At 35.0% G+C, this 27,604-nt stretch overlaps 1 protein-coding gene and 1 pseudogene across 1 annotated transcript in view; both read left to right on the top strand.

Annotated features, from left to right (window-relative positions):
* The window catches only part of TENM1 (teneurin transmembrane protein 1), a 1,173,786-nt gene that overhangs the window by 316,669 nt on the left and 829,513 nt on the right, over positions 1-27,604 (top strand). The window lies entirely within an intron of this gene.
* On the top strand, positions 1,135-3,827 carry LOC143671786 (SCY1-like protein 2 pseudogene; annotated as a pseudogene).

A 27,604-nucleotide genomic window follows, 5' to 3' on the forward strand; every position in this document is an offset into this window, starting at 1 on the left:
ATTTTCTATGGAAATGTAACTATGTTTGTGTACATCAGGTGTGTGTAAGATAAATTATCTTGAAAGAATATACACATATATTGTATATAACATGATTTCCTTAGGTATAATCATCTCAAGCCACACTGATTCTAATGCAATCATTACTAAAACTTATTTTAGGATTTCTTTCTGGCTATTCCCTTTAGATCTTAGGTATTTCCATTAAATAGTCTCACTGGTGGAAAATTTTTTTTCTTTGAAGGTGGATTTGATTTTTGGGGACAGCCAAAAGCTATTTAGGGTTTGTTGGAGATAGGTGTTCAAAATATGTAATATGGCTTTTGATAAAAAAAAACAAAACTTTGGAGTAGTAAAACTGATTGTTTTTAGTAGTTCATAAACAAACACTAAAGATAATCTTTAATGATTATTAAAACATTTATAATTATTAAATTATTTAATGATTATAAAGGAATTCCAAAATTGTTATGAGTAATGACAGCATTATTGTATATTTTGGCATCACAAGGTGACAGAATTGGTTTAGGGACCAGCACTCATATGGATGCATGAATTCTGCTGTAGTGGTTTTTGAATGACAGAATTCTGCTGTACTCATTACAAAATTTGCCTTAGTTCCCCTCCTTAAGAGCCTAAGGAGACATCTTACCTTCCCTTTACTCTTTCTTCTCAGTCCCTCCCCTCCCCCTTCCCTATTCCATCTCCAACCTTTGGGGCCATGAATGTAGAAGAGGCTATGGAGTAAGCAGGAGGCAATGGATGGACACCATTTGGAAGGGGTGGGGGGAGTGAGTCCCAATACCACCCCTCCCAGGAGAAGAGATAAAGAGATAACTAAAACTATTCGATATTGCAATCATGGAATCCGTGTTTAATAAGTTGAAGTGTACTGTTACAAAAGTAACAGCTGATGCCCCTAGCACTGCTATGGGCAATCTTAACTTGCGAGATTTTTAATGACATTATTCCATTATTATGAAAGCAATATGTACTCACAGTACATAAATAAATAAATACCTATGGACATATATATGCATATGCATATTAAATACATATATTTCATTATAAACATGGTATATAAATAAAGAAATTAAAAGAAATAAAATTTCCCTCCCTCAGAAAATGTCAACAAAGCAGGAAGACTCTGTTTTTATCTTTGATAAAAAGCTTATTTGGGTGGGCCATGGTGGCTCAGCAAGCAGAATTCCTGCCTGCCATGCCAAAGACCCAGGTTCAATTTCTGATGTCTGCTCATGCCAAAAAAAAAGCTTATTTGATAAACAATTTGAAAAGGATCAAATAATCTAATCAATTCTCTAAAACCAGGAGTCCATCACTTAACTTGGCTAATACACTCTCAAATTCTTACTGTCTAGTACATTTTAGAAGAATCCAGGGACTATTTGGCATTTTTTTTAGAGAACCCATTTTTGGCAGTTTAGCAAATGTTCTTGGTAACATTTTAGTGCCAAAACTCCAGTCATTAAATATAAACTTTATGACGTAAAAACCAAATATGATTTGCTTCAGGTTTCTGAAGGATTGTCATTTTTGCATAGCATGTGAAAATGGTTTATAGAAATGTTACTACTGAAAATATAATTTGAATAAAAGTGGAACCTGGAAATTAATGGCCTTTGATTTTTGTGTATCTTCTATCAAACCTTCTGAACAAGAGCTTAAATTTCCTTGTAAAGAATGGGACCCAAATTTACCATCATTATATCTTCCAAATCCTGAATATTTGACTCCTGAATATATACTTTCTGTGAGCTGTGAAAAAGCCAGTGATAAGTACTCTTTAGGAATGGTTCTGTATACTCTATTTAATAAAGCGAAGCCTATGTTTGAAGTCAACAAGGAAGGAATTTTCAAGAGTTTTAGTAGGCAGGTGGATCAGTTGAGTTGTTTAGGATTTGGTTCACTTACAAGTACACCCAAGGAAGTCTGTGAATGTGGAAAAGTACTGTTAAATATAACTCCAACTGTAAAACCAGATGTAGACCACATGATAAGATCCCCTTCTTTGATGATATTGGTACAATAACATTGTAGTATTTTGATACCTTGTTCCAGAGAAATAATCTTCAGAAATAATGCTTTTTCAAAGGACTGGCAAAGATTCTACCAAAATTTCCTAAGCATGTCATTATGCAGAGAATTTTGCCTTGTTTGACATCAGAGTTTGTAAACCCTGATATGCTATCTTTTATTTTGCTCAGTGTTCTACTGATTGCTGAAGAATGTATCAAAGAGGAATATTTCAAATTAATTCTACCTGAATTTGGACCTATCTTTAAACAGCAGAAGCGAAATCAGATTTTGTTTATTTTCCTACAAGAAATGAATTTGCTACTAACCAAAACCTCTCCTGATGAGATAAAGAATAATTTCTTTCCAGTAGTTTACAGAGCACTAGGAGTTCCTTCCATTCAAATACAGGAACTTGGTTTAAACATCATTCCAACCTTTGCAAATCTTATAGACTACCCATTAGCAAAAAACTCTTTGATACCAAGAATTAAACTGCATGTTTACAAATCTCTTCACTTGCTCTTCACGTAAATTCATTAGTGTGCTTAGGAAAGATTTTGATATACTTGGATAAGTGGTTTGTACTTGATGATATTATGTCCTTCTTACAACAAATTCTTTCCATGGAGCCCATGGTCCTCATGGGAATTTTAGATATTTACAAATGTACTTTTATTCATAAGAAGTTGGGAATCACCAAAGAGCAACTAGCTGGAAACGTATTGGCTCATTTGACTTCCCTGAGTATTGAACACAATTTTAATCTCAATCAGTTTAGTTCTTTCATTTTCATTGTAAAATAGATGCTGAATAGATTAGACTAAACTGGACATCAGACTAAACTGGAACTACTTCATATAATGCAAGAACAGCAGAAATCTTTGGGCATAGGACATCAAGTGAATGCTTCTGAAGAGATAAAAGTTACAAATGTTGGGAATTAGCAGATTGACAAGGTCTTTAACAACATTGGAGCAGACCTGACTGCTGGTGGATCAGATAATAAAGAGGATGGATTATAAACATAAAAGAGGGTTCACTTACAATTGATGAAAAACAAAAATTAGCAAAAGAACAAGAGCAGGCACAGAAGTTAAAAAGCCAGCAGCCTCTTAAACCCAAAGGTCACATACCTGCTACTCCAGTCAAAGTCTAAGGCCTTGACAGACACATTGATGGATAATATGTTATATTTTACCAGATTTTCTGTTAGTACCCTTAAAATCTCTGTTTCAAGTACTTTCACTTCTGCTCCTTTCATGGGCCTTGGCATGATGTTTTCTATTACCAGTTGATAATACAAAGAGAATTTTGATGAGTGGCTTATATGACAACTGGGCTTTCAGACATCAGGATTCAACATGTCAACTAATACAAACCAGAAATTCAGCAGTCCATGCACACCTGGAGTGACCAAGATGACAGTTGGTACACCTTCCATGTTGCCAAACTTCAATGCTTTGACTGCTTTTCCTCCTGGTACGAAGAAGACTTAACAAAGACCAACAGATATGTCTGCCTTTAATAATGTCTTTGGACATCAGAAACCCAAATTTAGCATGAATCAGTTATTGCAACAAAAACCAATCAGTGACTTAATCAGTTTGCACTGCCTCAAAGTTCTCCGGGTGTGGGCAGTTCAGTGGGAACACAGATGAACATTATATGAAAATCACCCTTTGGTAGTCAGGGTAATCCTTTTTTTAAACTCACAGAACTTTGTACAGCCACCAATTACTATGACCAGTAGCAGTTCAGCTAGCAATTATTTAAATGATCTTTCTCGGTGAGGTGTTTGCTCCTATTTTTGAAAGTTTACTTCAGTTTTAATCATGGGTGAACTAATTTACATCTTTATATGATTGGCTTGGAGGAATTAATTCTATGGGAATTTGAACAGAAGACACCTGTTCCCATGCCAGCATAGTAGTTGTATGGACTCATAAACAGCTGAGTTTTTTTAAAGCATTAAGAATTTTTTTCCTCTTACCAATTCCTCTTCAGGTTTTTAAATATCCAACACTTATCACACTCAAAGGACAAAAAGGACCAACTGAGTGTCTTGAAAAGCAGAATTTTTTAATCAGATGTTTATTTTGGCTTGTAAATCTTGGTGTTATAAGAGTTGATAGTAATCGTAAGTTTCATCTGTTAAGTACTACATTGTACACTATCTTCACAAATCATTATCTGCACTTTCTTTTTTTTATTGTATAGTATAACATATATACAAAGCAAAGAAATAAAAAGGCAATAGTTTTCAAAGCACTCTTCAAAAAGTGGTTACAGGATAGATCCCAGAGTTTGTCATGGGCTACCATACAATCCTCTCATATTTTTTCTCCTAGCTGCTCCAGAATATAGGAGATGAGAGGGCTGAAATACTTTTATATGATCACAACAGAATTTTTTTCCTTCTTTTTTTGTGAACAATAATATATATACAAAAAAGGCTATAAAAAGCTATAAATTTCAAAGCACAGCACCGCGATTAGTTGTAGAACATACTTCAGATTTTGACATGTTACAATTTCACAATTTTAGGTTTTTACTTCTAGCTGCTCTAAAATACTGGAGACTAAAAGAGAGATCAATTTAATGATTCAGCATTCATATGAATTTGTTAAATCCTATCTTCTATGTGTAATTCCACCATCACCTTTGGTCTTTCCATACTTCTCATTGGGGTCATTTGGGCTATGGCAATTCTAAATTTTTGGTATTGGAAGGGTCTGTCAGTAATATGGGGTAGGGAGATGGAACCATCTGATGTTCTGGAGAGGCTGGGCTAGGTTTCAGGACTTATCTGGACCAGGGACCCATCTGGATGTTGTAGGTTTCTGGCAAGTTACTCTAGTGCCTGGAACCCTTGTGGAATCTCATAAATTGCCCTAGGTGTTCTTTAGGATTGACTGAAGTGGTCCTGGTTGGGGGTTGGTAGGTTGTGATAGGTATCAAGGTCTACATGAAGCTTGTGTAAGAGCAACCTCCAGAGTAGCCTCTCAACTTTATTTGAACTCTCTCTGCACTGATGCTTTATTACTTACTCTTCTTTTCCCCCTTTTGGTCAGGATGGAATTGTTGATCCCATGGTACCAGGTCTGGATTCACCCCTGGGAGTCCTTTCCCACATAGCCAGGGAGACGATCACCCCCGGATGTTATGTCCCACGTAAGGGGGAGGGCAATGATGTTACTTGCAGAGTTGGGCTTAGAGAGACTGAGGCCACATCTGAGCAAGAAAAGCATTTTAGCATTTGAAAAATCTTAATGCTCTATTGATTTGTTTGATAGTATGACTGAGTGAGAAAGTGATACTCATAAAGAAAAGGATCATTGTATTTGCTTTTACCAATTTATTTACCTCTCAGATAAACTATTGTTTAGTGCAGAAGACATATCAAATGCTACAAAATTTAACTTACTTTGGTTTCATTGGCTCAAATTGAAAGTATTGCTAGCCATCTTATATGCAAACTAATAATTGTAAACTCTATTTTAGCATGGTCCACCTCAAATAGTAATATATTTTTCTGCATTTACCTATATATACTGAGAATCAATTTTTTTCCTCATGTATCACAGAAGGAAGAGTTACAACCTGATTTTTACAGGAATTTGACAAAGCACTCTGATGTAATTTCCCTGAGTACTGCCTTCATATTGCATTTTGAATTCAAACTTTTGATGTTTCAGTATATATGAATTGGATTTTCAAAAGGAGATTTATAAGAATTAAACTGTATTTAATGAGAAAATAAAGAGCCTAAGATGAGAAGCATCCTGCAGGGTCATATGTATAGTGAATCCAGCATCGACTTGAGCTTCTGATAGTAGCCCTGAGAGGAATAGTAACAATCTCAAAGGTGAGGAAAACCCCTGGATTTTTCTGGAGGTCTTTAACTTTTGTACAACAATTCTTTCTTTTTTAAAATCTATTTTAAGGGTCTGATTGCTGTCTGTTTCTGGAACAGATATATTGTTTTAGTTCAGCTTAATTTCTTATCTCTTCAGAGAAGCAAGATATACATCTTTATGACAGTCTCTATCACCATTTATACTGAGGTACATTTCTTAACTTTTCAAAGGTGTCACTTGCTGAAATCATTATTATGTCCCAATATTCAAGAATTCCTTGCTTAAGGATAGATTCTATTTCATTGGCTTTGATGGCCAGTTTAGATATTTAGACTTTAGATTAGTGAAGGGCACAATACTAATCTATGGTAAATTTTGTCTGCAAGGAATAAGAAGTGTGGTACAAATAATTTCTTTTCATTCTGTAACATATACTAATCTAGTTCTAATAGAACTAGGAGAAACATTGCATGTGATTGTAAATAAGATTTGTGGTACTATGTGGGGTATGGGAAAAAGTAATTAACAAAGCCATCCAGAAGAAGTCAACCTCAGTTGCTAAGCATGACAGCGTAGATAGGAGGAAAATGTTTTAGACTCAAGAGTACTGAAATATAGTCTGACTTTCAAAACAAAGACCCTTGTTATAGATAACTGCATATTTCCTTAAATACTCCTTATAGGTGAGATATGATGGGGCAACCTGATATTGATGAACTATTTCAGGCAGTTTCATCTTCTTGTTAAATTAAGACTTCCAGTGCTCCTATTCCCTGGCATGTTCTTTCTTGAAACATGGCTTGTCACTATAACAGAATGGGCAAAATATGGATAGATGTGTTCAAAAGGTTTCAATGAATTTATGATGACAGAATTGCTGTTTCTTCATCCTAAAAGCATGTGTTGACTATCTACTATGTACCAGTCATTGTGGTAGTTACTGGAATATAAAAATTAGGAAGATGGCATCTGCCCTTGAGGAATTCATAGTCTGAGGGTAGTGGCTTGCGTAGCAGGAAGATGTGATAATCAGAATAATAACATATGAAAGTTCTGGGAAAGAAATATGCCCATGACATTATTTGACAGTGCTAAAGTATTTCTCAATCTCTTCATTCATTAAAAATATAATAATAAAATACAAATGCATATGCAAATCAAGCTCTCCTACTTACTAGCTGCAAAACCTTGTACAAGTAACCCAAATTTTGTGAGCCTCAGTTTTCTCATTGTAGAATGTGGATAATAATAACTACCTTACATAACTGAGCATCATAATTTATGCATATAGTGTGACAAGTTTTTGTAGGCAGTCAATAAGTGACAGCTAAGATTATGTTTATTAATATATTATTTGCTTGTATGGATTGGATTACGTGTGTATGAGTTTTATATTTCTTTTTTTTTTAAAAGATTCTTACAATTTAAAAAGTGATGAATGTTGGAGAACAAAATAACTGTATTTTCCCAAAACATTGAGTACTTGTAGAACACACCAAACATGCTTTTATGGTGATGCATTTTGTATCTGTCCAGCACGGCATATGCATATTATGCTTGCCTCAAACACAGTAATTTTACTTGCCACTTAACTTCTGTCTCACACATTTTTCTTCATATTTCCTTTGCAAAGGTCATATCAAAATAGACAGTGCACAGAAAAATGTTATCCTTCCTTCCTCAACATGTCTTCTTTTTAGTCACTCATATTCCCTATCAAATTGAAGCCTTAAAATTGGACTTACTTTAGGTTATCAAAACCCAGCTTTGAATAAAGAAACAAAAATAATCCAACCTGACCTATGGCAGAAACTTACTTCTGCTGCTTTCTTTTATTTCTTCTATGTATTGTCAGTTTTATGCATTCTCTACTTAATGTTGAAACATTGACTTTTTTTACATGGGCAGGCACCAAGAAGCGAACCCGGGTCCTCTGGCATGGCAGGCGAGCATTCTTGCCTGCTGAGCCACCATGACCCACCTGGAACATTGTCTTTTCACAAAAAAAAGTCAGCCAAATTAGTTGTACATTGATAGACAGATTTTTTTTAACTTACTGCACTTCTGGAATTTTTTTACTTTAAAATATGTTGGTGTAGATTTAAATGTAGCTTACAAATGAGAGATAGTTTTAGTCTTGGGACAGGAGTGTCAAATTAATCACACTTTTGTTTAACTGAATATTAACTTTAAATTTATTTCTAGTTTATCACTAGTTAAAAGTCCAAGAAGTAAATTTATTTTCTTAGTAAATTCAGTAAAAGCATAATGGAAATCACATTATATAAGTGTATGTTAAGAAATATGTGTCTGTCATGTACTGGCCATTGTGGTGCATACTAGTCAAACTGAATAATATGCTTCATCCTTTTCCCATTCTGAAAGAGGGTCACAGTATAAGCAGAAACTTTCTATAGAAATTTGATGTTATACTAGAAACATGACTGGAAAAGATGAGATATTAACTATCATTCATTTAAAAAATATTTCTTGAGCACTTATTATATGCCAGTTACCATTCCAAATACTAGGGATACAGAAATGAAATAGAAAGGTCAGTCTCTGCCTTCATGGAATTTAAAGTTGAGACAGATAAGAAATGGTTATAAAATTAAAACTGTGATATGTATGCTGAAAGATAATTACTGGATACTTCAGAACATCAACCAAAGGCCTCAAACATAGCCTTGGTGAGCAGAGAAGTCTTCCTTAAAGAAATGGCATTTAAGTTGAAAGGTGAAGGATGAGCAGCAATGAGCCTTACAAAGATGCTGGGACAACCATTTGTTGCATTAGAACAGTAGTTCCTAACTGGGGGACATTTCATCTCCGAGTTGTAGAAACTCTGCATTAGATTCTAGAATAAGAAGGGCAGGTCAATGTACTGGGGAAAAGTACAGAAATGGTACTCCAGAAACCTGAGTTCAATTCAGCAAATTTTATTGAGTATTTGTTATGTACTAGTTATGGGGGAGGAGTGAACAAGACATCACTCTTATCCTTAATGAGTATAGTATAATAGGGGAGACATAGGTAAACCCCCCAAATAATAAGTGGTACAAATAAAGTCCACAATGCTAAGTGAGCATTGACAAAGCCTGGTTAACACATTCTGAAGAGATCAGTAAAGGCATCCCCACAGATATGACTCTTTAATATATTTTTTTGAAATTCTGAAACATCTGGAATTATTGGTGCATGAAGCTGTAGCTAAAGTAAGTTAAAAATATATCAGGCAGCTAAAATAAAGGCATCTGGAATTATTGGTAGCATGAAGCTGTAGCTAAAGTAAGTTAAAAATATATCAGGCAGCCAAAATAAAGGCTTTAAAACACAAGACAAGGGTATGGCATGAACACAGAACAAGAATATAATTGCAAATTTAGGACTGTGGTCTGATCTCTTTTCTTTTCCATCCCCACCTCTGGGTAAACTGTTTGGGAGGGATGCAGTTGGATGTGTGCTGCATCATAGTCTAGATGGAGGGGAAGAGCAGACTCAAGGTGGGCATGGCTCCATGGCCTTATACAATTCTTCATCCTGTGAGCATTCTAGATGAGAGCCAAATCAGGGTCATCTAAGCATGGAGGTCAGAGCACAGGTATCAATAGCCAAAATCCTGAAAATGGAATTAGATGTTTAAACTCACATAAGGAGTTAAAAGTCAAGGCACTGAGGGCAGGCAATGGTGGCTCAGTGACAGAGTTCTCGCTTGCCACGTTGGAGACCCAGGTTCGATTCTCGGTGCCTGCCCATGCAAAAACAAAATTCAAGGCACAGAAAACACAGTTCAGTCTTAGGTAATGAATCTACTCTGGATTTAGAATACATTCAGTACAGTAAATATAAGATGCTGCCAATAAGGGCAACTTCATCCAGAAGCTCCAACATTTGAAATACCTGGCTCAATGAGAAGGTTTGTATATACCTCCTACAAGTTAAGAAACTAATGCAAAAGTGTAAGCACATGTGTGGATAGTTCTTCAAAATAGTTTGGAATGTTTACCCACTAATATTCATCTTTCTAAAGTTTTATTTTTTGCTGTATGGGATTGTAGTATAGAAGATTGGTTGATACTATCATAACCCTTGGGCTTACTCTGTGACTGAATTCTGATATTAGTTTACCTACTGCCTTGTAGAAGTACAGAATTTTTAAAGCTATCAAGGTCCTTAGAACTCATATAGTCTAGCCACAAAAGCTTTTTTTCTTCCTAAGGATAGCAAAAATAGTGGTTAAGAGAGTGGATTGTGGAGCAAGACAGATTAGGTTCTGCATCTTTTTAGTAAATGTGAGAACTTGGGCAAGTTACTTAACTTCTCTGAAAAATGGGGGTCATAATAGCACCCATGTAATAGAGTTTTTGTGAAGATCAGAATATCTAATACATAAAAAGCAATCAGAAAACTCCTCAACACAAAGAAAGTGCTATTTATGTGTTTATTATTTGCCCCCAAAGTAAACTTATAGAACCCAAACCTATACAACAGGAAAAAGAGGAACTACTATGATTGAATGAGAGACGGTGCTACCAGAGGTGACAGTGCTGGCCAGTCACACTCCATCCTATAGCTACCACCAACTTAAACATACTTTGAAAAATCTGAAAATCCTTTGAAAAACACTGATATAAGCCGGCAATTTATTTTAAAATATGAAAAACTGTGATTAAACAAAGGTACGAGATGACTCCAAGGTCAAATGGTTAATTTGTGTCAGACATAAGAAAATATCAGTACCTTTTGACTAGTTTCTTTGCCTGGATTCAAATACCACCCCTGAAATTACTAGCAATGTGACCCTGAACAAATTATTGAACTTGAATGGGAATTGTGAGTGCCTGAAACATGGTAAATGATCCATCAATATTAATTTTTATTATTATTATTTTTATTATTATTCTCTAAAATTTTCACACAGTTTCCTTCTACTGTATTTTTATTATAATCCTAACAACTATCATGTCAACAAGCTACATTAAAATTTGTTAAAATAATGCCAATTTTGGGAAATGTGCTCAGGGGAACATCCGTTTCTCTGCTTCTGTTTTTTTTTTTGTTGTTGTTGTTGTTTTGTTTTGTTTTTGACAGAGCCTGAAACGTTTGTCTTCTATAAAAATATTTGGTGCTGGTGGGCAGGAAGTGGGAGTTTTATGACCTGTTTGTTTCTGGAATTTGTCTATTGGGTTGCAGTTTTTAGATTTAATGATATCAGTCTTCATGATATTAATGTGTAATTAGTGTGTAAATGCCCTTTTTATATTACTTTGTGTCTTTAAAGGGAGTGAGAAATATGATTACCTCCTTTAATTAGATATTTGGTTGTATGAGTTTACCATAGCAGCCGAGCTTGCTCAGACAAGAAGGTAAGAAAGATTATAGTCACTTGGTTTGTGCTCTCTCCAGTGTAAACTTCTTCACTTAAAGCTGAATGCTGTGTTTAAAAGGGGAAATGTTAGATTGTACATATTGTAACAACAAAAACTTAAAAGAATCCATGGAACTGCACTTCACAGTGAACTTTAAATTAAATAATGGATTGTAGTTAATAGTACAAATATAAAAATGTGCTTTCATCAATAATAACAAATGTCCACACAAATGCAAGGTGTTGGTGTTGGGGTGGTATATGGGAATCCTGTATTTTATGCATGATTTTTCTGTAAACCCACAACTTCTCTAACAAAGGAAAAGTAAAACATGAATGTGTTACATTTTTCTACTGCAGCCAATTTCTTCAGTAATTGGAAAGGACAGCATTCCACCTTAATTATGTCTTCTTATTTCTGTGTTTCTTTTAATTTATGGAACAAAAGTAAATCAATGCAAAAAAGCAACTACGTATAGAACAATTTGGCACTGTTCCTGTTTGATCTTGTCCATTTGAGATTCCAGATTTTCTGGGATTTGATCTGTCTACCTAGCATGTTTTGTTAGCCCTTCTGGTTATTTTCAACAGCACATTAAACATCCCCTGAGATTCTGCTTTCTGGTTAGCATTTGATATTTTTCTGCTGTTACTTTTAAGATTCTTTACTTCTCCAGTTGTTGGGTTCTGGAGTAATCTGCCTGTGTTGCCTACAACAGAAGCATTTAAACATTACTAAGTAACATGAATGGGCATGTCATTGCATCAGTATGGCTTATGAGAACTTTTTAAAAATTTTCTGTAGTTAATAACAATAATAGTAGCAGTATTAATTATAACGAGGAGGAAGAATAGGACATCATAAAGAAAGTGCACAGACAATCCACATAATGGGAGAAAATATTTGCAAACTGTATATTTGAGAAGCACTTGCATCCAAAATATATAAAGAGCAATTAAAAATCAATAATAAAATAATAAACCATTAAACAATGGGCAAAGGAGATGAACAGACACTTTGTCAAACAAGATATAAAAATGGCTAATCAATATCATTATTCATCAGGAAAATAGAAATCAAAACAATATGATATCACTTCATCCCCACTAGAAGAGTATATTAAAACAAAACAGAAACAAAGCAAGTTACAAGTGTGAGATGAAGTTGAGAAATTGGAACCCTCAAACATTGTTTGTGGAAATGTACACTGGTATAGCCTCTGTGGAAAACAGTTTGGCAGTGCCTAAAAAAATTAAATGTAGGGTTCCCATGTATAGCTACACACCCAAGAGAATTGAAAGCATATGTCCACACAAAAAAAATGTACTCAAATATTCATAGCAACATTATTCATAATAGTCAAAAGTGGAATTAACCCAAATGTCCATCACCTGATGAATGGATAAACAAATGGTGGTGTACACATACAATTGAATATTAATTATATAAAGGAATGACACATGCTATAGCATGGATGAATCTTGAAAGCATTATGCAAAGTGAAAGAAGCTAGCCACAAAAGACTACAGATTGTATGATTCCTGTTCTAGTTTGCTAGCTGCTGGAATGCAATATACCAGAAACAGAATGACTTTTAAAAAGGAAATTTAATGAATTGCTAGTTTACAGTTCTAAGGCTGAGATAATGTCCCAATTAAAACAAATGTATAGAAATGTCCAATCAAAGGCATCCAGAGAAAGATACCTTGGTTCAAGAAGGTTGCTGAAGTTCTGGGTTTCTCTCTCAGCTGGAAGGGTACATGGCAAACATGGCAGCATCTGCTGGCTTTCTCATGGTTCTACCAAAGGGACTTTCTCCAAATAGTTTCCTCTTTTAAAGGATTCTAGTAAGCAACTCTACCTTCAATGGGTGGAGACACACCTCCATGGAAATCATCTAATCAAAAGTTACCACCCACAATTGGGTGGGTCTCATCTCCATGGGAACAATCAAAATGCTCCCACCCAGCAATATTGAATGAGGATCAAAGGACATGGCTCTTCTGGGGTCCATCACAGATTCATACCAGCACAATTCTCTTTATGTGAAATGTCCAGAAACAGACATTCCATAGAAACAGAAGGTAGATCATAGATAGCAGGGGCTGGGGGGAGAGGGAAATGGGGTGTGACTGCTCATGGGTATGGAGTGTATTTTGGGGATGATAAGAATGTTCTGGAATTAGATAGTGATGACGCCTGCACAATTAGGTGAATATACTAAAAAACACTGAACTGTATACTATAAAAATGGTAAATTTTATGGTATGTGAATTATATTCCAATAAAGCTGTTATTTAAAAGAAAAGGAGGAGGAGGAAAAAATATAGCCAACATTGAGCCCTCATCAGATGCTAGCATTGAGATAAGCACTTTTGCATGCATGATCACATTCAATGTTCACAACGACTATACATACATAAGTGCTGTTATACAGATCTGAAAATTGAGACATAGTAACATTATGTAACTTGCCAAAGTCCCACAGGCTAAAAGCGCAAGAACTGGAGTTTAGAATCTAGGTAGCCATCCAGCACTCTTAGTTACTTCATAGTACTGCCTACCTATATTGGTTTTTATTACATATTTATTGAGATATATTTAGTGTACCATACGATTAACAAATTTGAGCTATGATTAGATGGTTTTCAATATATTCACATCTATAATCGATTGATTGCACCTACAATCAACAAAGGAGATTGCTTTCAGCAAGGTTGGGGGGCTCCTCATCCAATCAGTTGGAATTCTTAAAAGCCAGAACTGAGGGCTTCAGAGATCAGAAGAACTTCTGCCTCAACTTCAGAATTGACTCTTGCTGAAATTTTCAGCCAGCCAGCTTCCACTGGGGAATTCACACTAAGAGCTCTAGTATGGCCTTTAATGAAGTTTCCAATTTGCAGCCTGCCCTATGTAGTTGAGATTTGCCAGCCTACATGGTCATGTGAACCAATTCCATATGATACATCATATATATTTATGAAATATAGTATAAAATTACTTTTTAATCTAATTTTCCCATTAAAAATTTTCTTTAACATCTTTTCACATCATTATATATTCTTCTTGGCAATGTTTTTCATAGCTGCATTGTCTTCTGCTGGGTAACAGTGTTATATTTTATTTAACCAAGCCCCCACACTGGAAATTTAAGAAGTTCTTAGTATTGGTCATTAGAAGCAATGCTGTGATAAAAGTCCTGGTAGCTAAATCTTGGCACAAATATATGACTTTTTTCTTAGGATACATTCCTAGAACTAACTTTTTTCCTTAGCATTTTTTTTTTACCATATGATCATTCCATTCTACATATATAATCAGTAATTTAAATATCATCACATAGTTGTATATTCATCATCATGTTCATTTCTTAAAACATTTGTATCATTACAGAAAAAGAAATAAAGACAACAGAAAAAATTCATACATACCATAACCCTTACCCCTCCCTTTCATTGATCACTAACATTTCAATCTGCTAAATTTATTTCAACATTTGTTCCCCCTACTATTTATTTTTAATCCATATGTTTTACTTTTCTGTTGAAAAGGTAGATAAAAGGAGCATCAGACACAAGGTTTTCATGATCACACAGTCACATTGCAAAAGCTATATCATTATACAATCATCTTCAAGAAACATGGCTATTGGAACAGCTCTACATTTTCAGGCACTTCCCTCCAGCCTCTCCATTACACCTTAGCTAAAAAGGTGATATCTATCTAATGTGAAAGAATAACCACCAGGACAATCTCTCTACTCTGTTTGGAATCGCTCAGCCATTGGCACTTTATTTTGTCTCATTTCTCTCTTCTGCCTTTTGGTTGAGAGTGTTTTCTCAATCCCTTGATGCTGAGTCCCAGCTCATTCCAGGATTTCTGTCCCAAATTGCCAGGAAGGTCCACATCCATGGGAATCATGTCCCAGGTAGAGAGGGGGAGGGCAGTGAGTTTGCTTGTCATGTTTGCTGAGAAAGAGAGAGGCCACATCTGAGTAACAAAACAGATTCTCTTGGGGGTGACTCTTAGGCCTAATTTTAAGTAGACTTAACCTATCCTTTGTGGGATTAAGTTTCAGATGAACAAACCCTAAGATTGGAGGCTCAGCCTATTTGGTTTGGTTGTCCCCATTGCTTGTGAGACTATCAAGAATTCTCCACTTGGGGAAATTGAATTTTCCCCCTTTCTCACTATTCCCCTAAGGGGACTTTAGAAATATTTCTTTATTCACTGTTCAAATCACTCTGGGATTTATCGGGGCATCACTCTGGACAAACCTACAAAATCTCATGCCCTACTCAAGGTTCCAAGTACTATGATGTTCGATTAAGCTGTCCACATAAGTTATATTAGGAAATGTGCTAGTCAAAATATAAACTTTGTACTAAATAAACATTTTTGTTTTAGTCTCATACATAAGTTAAAGTTTTAAAAAATTGATTACCATCTGTTTTCAACACCCTGCAGTATTGACAATCTTTTGTTCTTCCTCATGCAAAAACATTTTTAAATTTATACATTTAGTCACAATAATTATACACTTTAGGAATTCCTAGATTGTACCATCTCAGTCTTTATCATATATCTTTCCTTCTGATTTCCTTTATGCCCCCAGCCCTCCTCCCTCTATCATTCTCACATTCAGCTTCATTCAGTGTTCTAATATTATTGTATTACACTTAGGTAGTATTGTGCATCCATTTCTGAATTTTTACAATCAGTCCTGTTGCACAATCTGTATCCCTTCAGTTCTAATTCCCCAATATCTACCCTATTTCTATCTCCTGTTTGTCTCTGTTCTTAACTGAAATGCTCCAAGTTTATTTACTAATGTTAGTTCATATCAGTGAGACCATACAGTATTTGGCCTTTTTTTTTCTGGCTAATCTCACTCAGCATAATTTTCCGTAAGGTCCATTCGTGTTGTTACATACTTCATAACTTTATTCTGTCTTACCACTGCATAATATTCCATCATATGTATATACAACAGTTTTTTTATCCATTAATCTATTGATGGCCATTTTGGCTGTTTCCATGTCTTCACAGATGTAAATAATGCTGCTATAAACATTGGTTTGCAAATGCCCGTTTGTGTCCTTGCCCTCATGTCCTCTGAGTAGATACCTAGCAATGGTATTGCTGGGTCATGTCACAGTTCTATACTTAGCTTCCTGAGGAACCAGCAAACTGCCTTACACTGCAGTTGTACCTTTTGACATTCCCACAGTGGATAAGTGTGCCTCTTTCTCCACATCCTCTCCAGCACTTGTCATTTTCTGTTTTATTGATAATGGCCATTCTGTTGTGTGTGAGATGATATCTCATTGTGGTTTTGATTTGCATTTCCCTAACAGCCAGGGAAGTTGATCATCTTTTCGTGTGCTTTTTGGTCATTTGTATTTCCCCTTCTGAGAAGTGTCTATTTATGTCTTTTGTCCATTTTGTAATTGGGTTGTCTGTCTTTTTGTTATTGAGTTGAACAATCTCTTTATATGTTCTGGATACTAGGCCTTCATCTGATATAGCATTTCCAAATATTGTCTTCCATTGTGTAGGCTGTCTTTTTATTTTCTTGACAAAGTTCTTTGATGAACTAAAGTGTTTAATTTTGAGGAATTCCCATTTATTTATTTCTTCAATGCTCATGCTTTGGGTGTAAAGTCTATAAAACTGCCTCCAAGTATAAGATTTATAAGATATTTCCCTACATTTTCTTCTAACAATTTTTTGGTCTTAGATCTAATGTTTAGGTCTCTGATCCATTTTGAGTTAATTTTTGTGTAGGGTATGAGATATGGATCTTCTTTCAATCTTCTGCATGTGGATATCCAGTTCTCTAGGCAATATTTATTGAAGAAACTGTTCTGTCTCAGGTGAGTTGGCTTGAGTGCCTTATCAAAGATCAATTGTCCATAGACGAGAGGGTCTATATCTGAACACTCTATTCAATTTCATTGGTCAGTATATCTATCTTTATGCCAGTACCAGACTGTTTTAACCATGGTAGTTTTGTAATATGCCTTAAAGTCAGGTAGTATGAGACCTCTGGCTTCATTTTTCTTTCTCAGGATACTTTCAGCTATTTGGGGCACCCTGCCCTTCCAGATAAATTTGTTTATTGTTTTTTCTATTTTGGGAAAGTAAGTTTTTGAGATTTTAATTGGCATTGCATTGAATCTGTAAATCAATTTGGGTAGAATTGACTTCTTAACTATATTTAGTCCTCCAATCCATGAGCATGGTATGCCCTTCCATTTATTTAGGTCTTCTGTGATTTCTTTAGACAATCTTGTTGAGCCTCCACATATTTGTGAATTTTCTGGCACTCTGCCTATTATTGATTTCCAACTTCATTCTTTTATGATCTGAGAAAGTGTTTTGTATGATTTCAATCTTTTAAAATTTATTGAAACTTGCTTTGTGACTAGCATATGGTCTATACTTGAGAATGACCCATGAGTACTTGAGAAAAATTATGTCCTGTTGTTGTGGGGTTAATGTTCTATAAAAGTCTTTTAAGTCTAGCTCATTCATTGTTTAATTCAACTTCTGTGTTTCTTTATTGATACTCTGTTTAGATGTTCTGTACTTTGATGAGAGTGGGGAATTGAAGTCCTCAACTATTATGGTAGATTTGTCTACTTCTCCTTTCAGTGTTTTCAGTGTTTGTCTCATGTATTTTGGAACATTCTGACTTGGCGCATAAATATTTATGATTGTTATGTCTTCTTGTTGAATTTTCCTTTTATATTAAACTGTTTTACATTTGAAGTCTAATTTTTTGGATATTAGTATAGCTATTCCTGCTCTTTTCTGATTGTTATTTTCATGAAATATCTTTTCCCAACCATTCACTTTCAATTTATGCTTACCCTTGTGTCTAAGATGTATTTCCTGTAGACAGCATATACATGGGTCCTGTTTTTTTTATCCATTCTGCCAGTCTATGTCTTTTGATTGGGGAGTTTATCCATTAATATTTAGTGTTATTAGAGTACAGGCAGTACTTTCTTCTATCATTTTGCCTTTTAGATTTTATATGCCATATCTAATTTTTCTTCTTTTTACCTTTACTGATAGTCTTCACTTCTGCATTCTCTCCAGACCTCTCTCTCCTGTCTTCAAATCTGTCTCTAGTGGTCCCTTTAGTATTTCTTACAGAGCTGGTCTCTTGGTCACAAATTCTCTGTTTGTGAGTGTTTTTTCACCTGAAAATGTTTTAATTTCCCCCTCATTTTTGCAGGACAATTTTGCTGGATATAGAATTCTTGGTTGTCAGTTTTTCTCTTTTATTAACTTAAATATATCATGCCACTGTCTTCTCGACTCCATAGTTTCTGGTGAGAATTCTACACATAGTCTTATTGGGCTTCCCTTGTATGTGATGGGTTGCTTTTCTTTTGCTGTTTTCAAGATTCTCTTTTTCTTTGACATCTGACATTCTGATCAGTAAGTGTCTTGAAGTACGTCTATTTGGATCTATTCTGTTTGAGGTACACTGCTGCACTTCTTGGATCTATAATTTTAAGTCTTTCATGAGAGTTGGGAAATTTTCAGTGATCATTTCCTCCATTAGTTTTTTCTACTCTTTTTCCCTTCTCTTCTCCTTCTGGGACACCCACAACATTTATATTTGTGTGCTTCATGTTGTCATTCAATTTCCTGAGCCCCTGCTCATATTTTTCCATTCTATTCCCTATGTTTTCTTTTTTTTTTGTCAGATTTCAGATGTTCCATCCTCCAATTCACTAATTCTATTTTCTGCCTCTTAAAATCTGACATTGTAGGTTTCCATTGTTTTTTTCATCTTTTCTACTGTGCCTTTCATTCCTGTAAATTCTGTGATTTGTTTTTTCAGATTTCAATTTCTTCTTTTTGTTCATTCCTTGCCTTCTTTATATCCTCCCTCAATTAATTGATTTGATTTTTGATGAGGTTTTCCATGTCTGTTCAAACAATCTGAATTAATTGTTTTAACTCCTGTATCTTATTTGAATTGTTGGTTTGTTCCTTTGCCTTGACCGTATCTTCAATTTTCCTAGTATGATTCATTATTTTTTGCTGGTGTCTAGGCATTTAATTACCTTAATTAGTTTATTCTGGAGATTGTTTTCACTTTTAAGATAGGTTTTTCTTGTTGGATGACTTTGTTGTGTATCTGTTTTTTGACATTCAGTTCCACTTATTCTGGACCTGTAGCTTAGGTTTTGTTTAACAGATCAGAATTTTTCAGTTCTTGTTTTCTTGTTTCTTTCCCTGCCTGTATGGTGCCTTTTTTCCCACCTTAGGAAGATCTATGTAGGTATTATAGAATGCTGCCAGATTTTCCCAGACCAAACTGGCCTCTTCCCAGGAAGAAAGAGTCACCTGTGTCAGTTTTCCCTGTGGGTGAGGCCCAACAGGTTGAAAGACTTTCCTCTGAGGCCTCTGGACTCTTTGCTTTTCCCATCCTGCCCAATATGTGGCACTTTTCTGCCTGTTGGTCACACCAGCATAAGGCGATGTGGTACCTTAACTTCAGCAGACTCTCCATGCTGGGGATGTGATTGAGATAGAGGAGAGGCTGTAAGCTGGCTTTAATCGCTTCACTTCTCCAGACCCTGAGATCTGACTTCTTTGAGGGTGTGATTCTCCTTGAGCTGGGCCCCACCCCTCTCCTTGGGAAGGCCCAGGCTCCAAGCAAACACTCAAGCTCAATTCTGCCTATGCCTGGGGCAGCTGGAGCCTGAGAATCCTTGCAGCTGTACCCAAAGAGCAGTCAAGGCATAGAAACACAGCCACAAAAAAGAAAGAGAAAAATCATTTTCAGAGCAGGACCCCTTTCCTGGTTTGTCAATCAATACCTTAATTTAGTATGTTGCTTTGTGTACCTTCAGGTCCTATGTACCCCTTCCTTTCTTTTAGGGCCCAGACCCTTTCACGTATTATGTGCTATCTGATCAAAAAAACCTCTGTTTGTTTTTTTTCCTTTTCTGTCAGCTGTGCCCACTCTGTGCTGGGGCAAAACCCAGCAACCTCTGCTTTTATTTGAGGTTCAGCTGAGCTAGGGGACTATTTTTAGTAGTCAGAATTTGTGAATTAATTCCACAATTGGAGCTTTAGTTGTGCTCAGCCCTGCTGCTGGTAATATCCCTTTCCCACTCCCTTCTGGGAAGCAGCCTGTGGGGGAGGGGCACCGGCTACCGCAGCTTGGGGAACTCACAGTTCTGGGTGGCCTCGCAGCAGGTCCAGCTGGTCCAGACTGGGGTACCCTGTGTGTCCGGTCACTGACATGGCCCCAGCAGTTGTTCTGTACTGTTCCTTGCTATTTACTAGCTGCTCTGGATGACAAACTAAATCCCACACCTCACTAAGGTGCCATCTTTGATGATTTATTTGTAAGATATCAAAATAAAACAGTTGAGGTCACTAAAAATGACATGTAATGAACTCTTACATCTTAGTAAATTCTGACTAATATTAATTACTCATATGGATGCCTACAGCTTTTCAACTGTGCTGAAAGTGGAAAACAAAGTTGTTTTTGTTCTTATTATGTAAGACTGAAGCACCCATGTTCCATTGCACATGTTTAAAACATGGTGTATGCTTAAAAGTATTTTAATATTTCAGATATATTAATGTTTCTTTTTAAATAATTCTAAAAGCTGGTTCTAAAACCAAGAAGTTTCTAACTCTAAAATAGCATTTAAAATAATATTTTATCAGTCATTTTGTAGTCTCTAGAAACAGAAGACTAAAAATAAATATCATAAACATCTACTGACCAGGAAACTTTGGGGAAGGATTTTAAAATATCACTACTTTTTTTGAATATTTAAAATTGAGTTGTTCCCACAGGTGTGCATACCTCTCTTCAAGTATTTCAATTAAATTATTTTTGGGGTGTAAAAATATGCATTCACTTATTTAAATGTATTACTCTCACCCCATTCCCCAAGACACAAATAATTCGGTGTGCAAAACTCCTGTCAATATCACTGTCTAAATGTTCTGAATTTCTTGCCTAAGGGAATTTAGTTCATTTTGGAGCCATGGAAGAGTTTAGAGTTTAGAGTTTAGGCTCCCAGTCAGCAAGATATATCCCTTGAGTTGTTTAGAAATGCTGGCAGACTTGCTGGTTCCTTTGTGACCTGTGCCATACGTTTCTGCAGCAGATGGTTGGGGTTAGGTTTTGTTCTGTACCCATGAAATAGAGAAAAAATAACTGGCTCATGCGAGGATTGAACTGTGACCTTGGTCTCATTAGCACTGGGTTTTAAACAATGGGTATGGAGTTATATAGAAGAGAGCAAGTAGTAAAGGGCAACTAGAAATTTTACGGACATTGACAGAAATTTAATGTTGGTAGTTAGGACCTTTTATTCTTCATTAGAAAGGCCTGTAAAGGCCCACACACTTTTGTTCTTTTGAAAGCCATCCAAGATTCTTCTTGAGTAAGGTTACTACTGTCTTCAAACAGACTGAAGCTTTTTTACTGAAAGCAGGGAAAGATTTTTAGTCATGGAGTGCTTAAGCAACTTTTACTCTTTTTTAAATATAGGCATGTAGATGAAATCACACCTACTAAGTGGTTATTGTTTTTGTACTAACCCTTATTTCCTATATCCCTCTATATATCTATAAAAACTGAACAGCTCTGGTTACATAGCAGCCCTCCTCAGTTTAGTTAATATCACTAAAAATGGTTTGGAAATGTTTAGAATGTACTTTTTTTCTGTTTTTATACTAATCTTTCAATGTTTTGGTTTTATCAAAGTACCTCCAAAATAAGAGTGCAAATGTAGGAACTGGTTATTCTGTTTCTTCAAGAGAATAAAAGGCAGAGTACATTTCTAGTGTTTTGAAAATAAGAACTGTCATTCTAATATGTATTTTGGGTTATTTTTGTGGAAATTAATCAGTGAAATTGTTTTTGGCTTAATTTGAATGGGTCACTGATGTGCTCTAAATTCTTTCAATGAGCGAAGAATTTGATATTGGAAAAAGATCTGGAGCTGACTGATAATGGTAAATCACTTTCTTGACTATCAAGAACATGCTATTTCCTACCTGCATTGAAGTCACAAAAGACTCTATGACTAATGATTGTAAGACTTTCTATGGCAGAAGAGATACATTAAAGGATACAACTTTCCTGAACCCTGAATGTAGATTTAGCACTTTCCCTGGAAATTCATACAGATCAGCAATAGCACAGGAAGTAAAATAATCAAGTGTGGATAAAATTAAAAACAAATAAACAAGCAAACATGGTTCCGCCTTTTCCCATGGATGTATACACAGTGAATACATCTTAATCTAGTATCTAGTTTGTTTTCAGCCAGTATCAAATCCACAGGCAACTCTATAGTATTGGGATTAAGTAGGCTATCATTAGGCTTTAGGTATAATTAAGGAAGAAATCATGGAACTAACCATTAAGGCATGAACTGATAACGGAATACCAATACTAGTACTAAAATAATAAAAATAATGATTTGTCATGTAGTCTAAGAAATTTAAAAATATTCTTCAGGTTACAAGATATGGTAACATGTTAGCTTCTCTTTCCCCCAAATGATTTATTTGCCATTCTATATAGAAGAATATCCTTGCATAGAGACATTGATCTAATACAAAGATGTGAATGTTTTTTAGGCTGACAATTAATAGCACAACAACTTGGAATGTATATAGTCTATCATGGTTAGTAATGAAGGATACTTAAGCTAAAGAGGACCATTTCTATTTTAATGTGGGTCTATTAGCAAGATTCTATATGATATAATGATTTTATATTTTTTTCAATCTCTGTGGTTTGATAGGCATCTATTCATCTCTCAAGATCATCAAATTAATCTGTTCTTTAATTCCTACCCACATGTGATCTCCTTGCCTGTAACTTAAAGTGTATAGTGTACCCACCAACCTGTTGTTAAACTCTAGACCTGACTTTGAACCTTATCATTCCTCCAAATGTTTTTTTTTAAATTAAAGTTTAGTCAGGCCCTTCAACCTGTTTACCTAATACCTAATGATATTGCCTAGTAAATGATCAATCATATTTTTTGACCAGAACCACTTGGTATATATTATAAGAGAAGAGGGATTTCACATAAATGCCTTTACCTTTGGTATCTACATCTTTTTATTTTCTTTTCATCCCAAACAGTTCCCACCAATTCCACAATGGTTCCTGAAGTTTCTTCCTTAATGTTAAGGCATTATCCCCATGCCAAAATACAAACACCTGAATTGACATATTTAGTCTGATTAATGTATAAAGGTCTTTTCCAGGTTTTTCATTTAAAAACAGCATTCTTAGGCAAGGTAAGTTTTGGCTCAGGAGTGGGAGAGAGAGGCAAGTCTAAACATCATATCACTGTCCATTCTGCTTGTTAAGTCAAAAGATTGCCTGAAATCTCTGGTGCTCCCTACTAAGATAAGTGAGAGGAGGGATATAGAAATAGGAAAAGAGGTCTTAGAAAGGAAAAATAGATTTTCAAAGAGCTATTTTGCCAGTTACCTACTTTACAGATTTTCCCAAGCCTGATTTAAAAATCTTATAGAAGTAACTAAGCTCATTATTGCCATTCACTTCAATTATATCTCTGATTTTAAACTTAAGCTGGTTCAATTTCTGTGGTGAAGAGAAATTAATGAACAACCTCAGTTTTCAAGTACTTTTTTATCTAAGAGCACTAAAGTCCTACTTCAAGCTGTTAGATAGAAAGTGCTCATTAATTGAAACATAGAATATGTCCAGAAATGAAAGGTTTTATACTGTGAAAAGTACAATGAATAATATAATCTTTAAAAATCATTAAAGCACAGACATTCTACTTAGCCTGCTATATCTATATAAGCCTTTCCACTATTTATCCATATGGTCATATACTTTTCAGTTTTTTTCTTCTAATCTTCCACGTTTTATCATCCTTATTGTATATCCATGCTTCTTTCATCTGTTCTTGACATATCTAAGCTAAAGTAGCATGTAAATTCCTGAGTGATACCACTTGGGGAATGTCTCAAGATTTATTTCCGAAAGAGTGTCTCACCCTCTGTCTTGCACTGGTGCCTGAAATTCCAAGCATTTTGGTTATGATTTAGGATTAAAGTACTAGCCAAAAAAAAAAAAAAAACAGCAACAAAAAAATGAATCATAATGAATTATAAGGATGATGCATATGTCCAAAGCAAGTATGCCCATATTTATTCCATAGACGGTAAAGCAAAGATAAAATGATCCATTTTTTTTAGAATTTATGTAATCTAGTATGGTAGAGTTGGAAAGGATGTTTAAGATCATCTCCAGGTTTTAATTAAAGTTGTTTTTTGTTTTGTTTTAGAATCTTTTCTTTAAATGAGATTTGGCATGAAAGTTCAGTGTGTACAATAGATAAATGGGAGCAGCATTAGGACTCACCTTCCCCTTCTCTGCTCCTGACAAATTTCGTGAAGTTTAGTGGTTCTGTGGAGTTTAGAATGAACTCAAGGTATTGTACCTAATTTGGAGAAAGTGTGACAAAGAGCCCAGTCTTCTGGTTCCTAATCCAGGGCTCCTTCCATCTATTAAACAAGTCCCAGTGTTTAGTTTTTTTTTTTTTTCTTTAAAGAACTTACTCCAACTTCTTCAACTCTGTGGAAATAGTCTTAGTAACATGGTTTAAATAATAATATTGGAGTACTATTAAATAATGAAATGACAACCATAGGAAAAATAATCTAAAAGGGAAGGAGAAATGGTTACTCTGAAACAGAACCCTCTCTGGCAGCGTTTGCAATTTCTAAGAGAATCTTTGAAATACAACTGAGCATGAAGATTGGGAAAGGGTGCTATATTATTGGTAATTGTTTTTGCTTTAATGACTTCCCAATTAACATTAAAGCGATATCCAAGTAAAGTGGCCTTTAATAGAATAGGGTCATGAATTATAGTTCAAATTCTTCCAACTCCAGAAGATTACTTACTGAAAACAAATAGCAATATCTGGTAAAAACCAGTTTACTGAGGTCATGAACCTAAATTTTATTGCAAAGTCCCAAATGATGAATAGCATCAGTTTTTTTTTCCTTAAACTCAAGATTTTTAACACCAGAAGGAAGGGTGTTATATATGGCAAAATAGATTTAATCAGTGGATCCAAATGGAACAGTTATTGTGCAGGATAATATTGAATCCAAACAGAATCTTATCAGTCAGAATATCTCTGCTAATTAGGAGGAGATTTGATGTTATAAAATATACCTAGTGATTTAAAAATATTGTAACTAATGAGACTTGCCTTTGTCAAGCACATGAATGTTTTTTTGCAATGGTTGGACTCTTTCAGTTTCAGAGTTAGTGAGAACTGCAGTCTGAGTGCTTAAAATGAGGCAGAGAGATAAATATCTTATCATGACATTTTGTGGTCCTATCTTTCATAAAAATTCAAATTATTTGATTTTTATTGCCCTAGGTTTCTACCGCTTTTTCTTCAAGAAAAACTCTTTCTGGAGGGCATGCAAGTAGTTGAAGATCCAGATTTTGTGAGAGCCCGAGGCTTATACAATGTGAAGACCTCTCTTTAAGAAAAGAATACAAGATAAAAAATGCAAAATTAGATATAAAAGTGAATATTTAAAAGGATCCAGCCTATGGGAGTGAGCTGCCCTGAAGCTAAGCTTCAAGGTAAATCTACTCCTACATGCAGAACACAACACTAAATAATTGAATAGTTGATCAATGAAGGAGAGGAAAAATTTTCAAAAACCACAACCCTTTGATATTGGAAAGGTTTTTGATATGTTAATGACATAAAAATACAAATGACAAGATTGCAGTCATTTGGTCAAAGAAAGAACTAGACTGCACAGTTTAATAAGATGACATCTGAATTAGATCAATTAAATTTTGATAGTGTTATGACAAAAAATCTGGCATGTCTTTATGCCATGCATCTTAAGAAATATAGTTACAGTTATTTTAAATCAATGGCAGTATATTTTATACTACTTAAATGGGAGTTACCAAGAAATACTTTCAATCTGATCTTTGTTAATAAGACTTTTTCTTATAAACCTTTTAAGCAGATGGTCTTGTATAACATGTGAAATGAAAACTAGGATAAAAGTAATGATTCATTTTTAATTTGTAATATAAACTGCAATGTAACTAAACTCCCTATACTTTTAAGCATTGATTTATTGCCTTGGTTGTTCACTACATAGCAACCTCTAGTAATCTTCAGCCTCACCAAGAACCTTGTGTATGTACTTTGAATCTAATAAGTTCAGGTTTCATTGTGCCTCACTTTTCTTGATTCAGTGGAAGCTTAATTCAAGGTCTTATCTATATTATTAGTAGCAGGCAATTTAAGGTATATACTAATGGTTACAAATGCAGATGAACACAATTAACTTATGCTTTTGTGACCAGCTATGAAGGTTAAGAATGCATTTGGCTTCCTCAGTAGTACCATTTGAGGGGTACCACAAGACCTACTTGCTAAAAAGTGTCTTCCCTTTTGTCCTGCAATGGTGCCTGAAATTCCCAGCGTTTTGGTCATGGTTATGGGTTAAAGCACTTTTTGAAAGAACAAATTGTTAGAGACATGAAACCTGCCAGGTGAAAAAATCATTTGGCATTTATACATGCCGAATATAAAAATGAAAAGAGGATGGCTATAAAATCAGTTAAAGGTGCACAATTAAGAAGAAGATAATGTTTGCCACTGCAACGCATTTGAAGGTGCATAACTAGAATTTAGGGGCATAGGTGTTATAAATGTATTCAGTGGGAAGAAGGAGACTTTTGTTCTATTCCTTCTTGGCTGCATTATTAATTGACTGTATGACTGCAAGAAAAGTCACTTGACTCTGTGAGTCATCCCAACCTGTAACATAGACTTGGTTCCTTCCAATGACAAAAGTCTGTCTATTTAGATGCACATTGAGCATCATTTGTTTTAGCTTGGTGTTCTGCATATTAAGCCAGTTTTTAAAAAATAAATATCCTTAAGACACTTGCCATTTTGTTCCTAGCAGTCACCATTTACTGATGTATTACTGAGTTCAGATTTACTTCCCCTTTACCTTTGTTCATTATTGTTGTAGCGTTCTAGGCCAGTTACAGCAGTTTTGTGAAATTAAAAATAAATTTGGAAATAACAATTTTATAGGCAGACAAAATTTTATCTTGAAAATTACCTGCTATAGACATGCATATTCTCGTCAAGATAGATGTGAATCAATTTTAAAAATGTTTTTGCATGAGGAACAACATAGGAATGTCATTACTGCAGGGTGTTGAAAATAGATAGTAATTAATATTTTAAAATTTTAACTTATGTGTGAGAGTAAAGCAAAAAATGT

Source organism: Tamandua tetradactyla, chromosome X, assembly GCF_023851605.1.
Source record: "Tamandua tetradactyla isolate mTamTet1 chromosome X, mTamTet1.pri, whole genome shotgun sequence".
In the NCBI taxonomy this organism is placed as follows: Eukaryota; Metazoa; Chordata; class Mammalia; order Pilosa; family Myrmecophagidae; genus Tamandua; species Tamandua tetradactyla.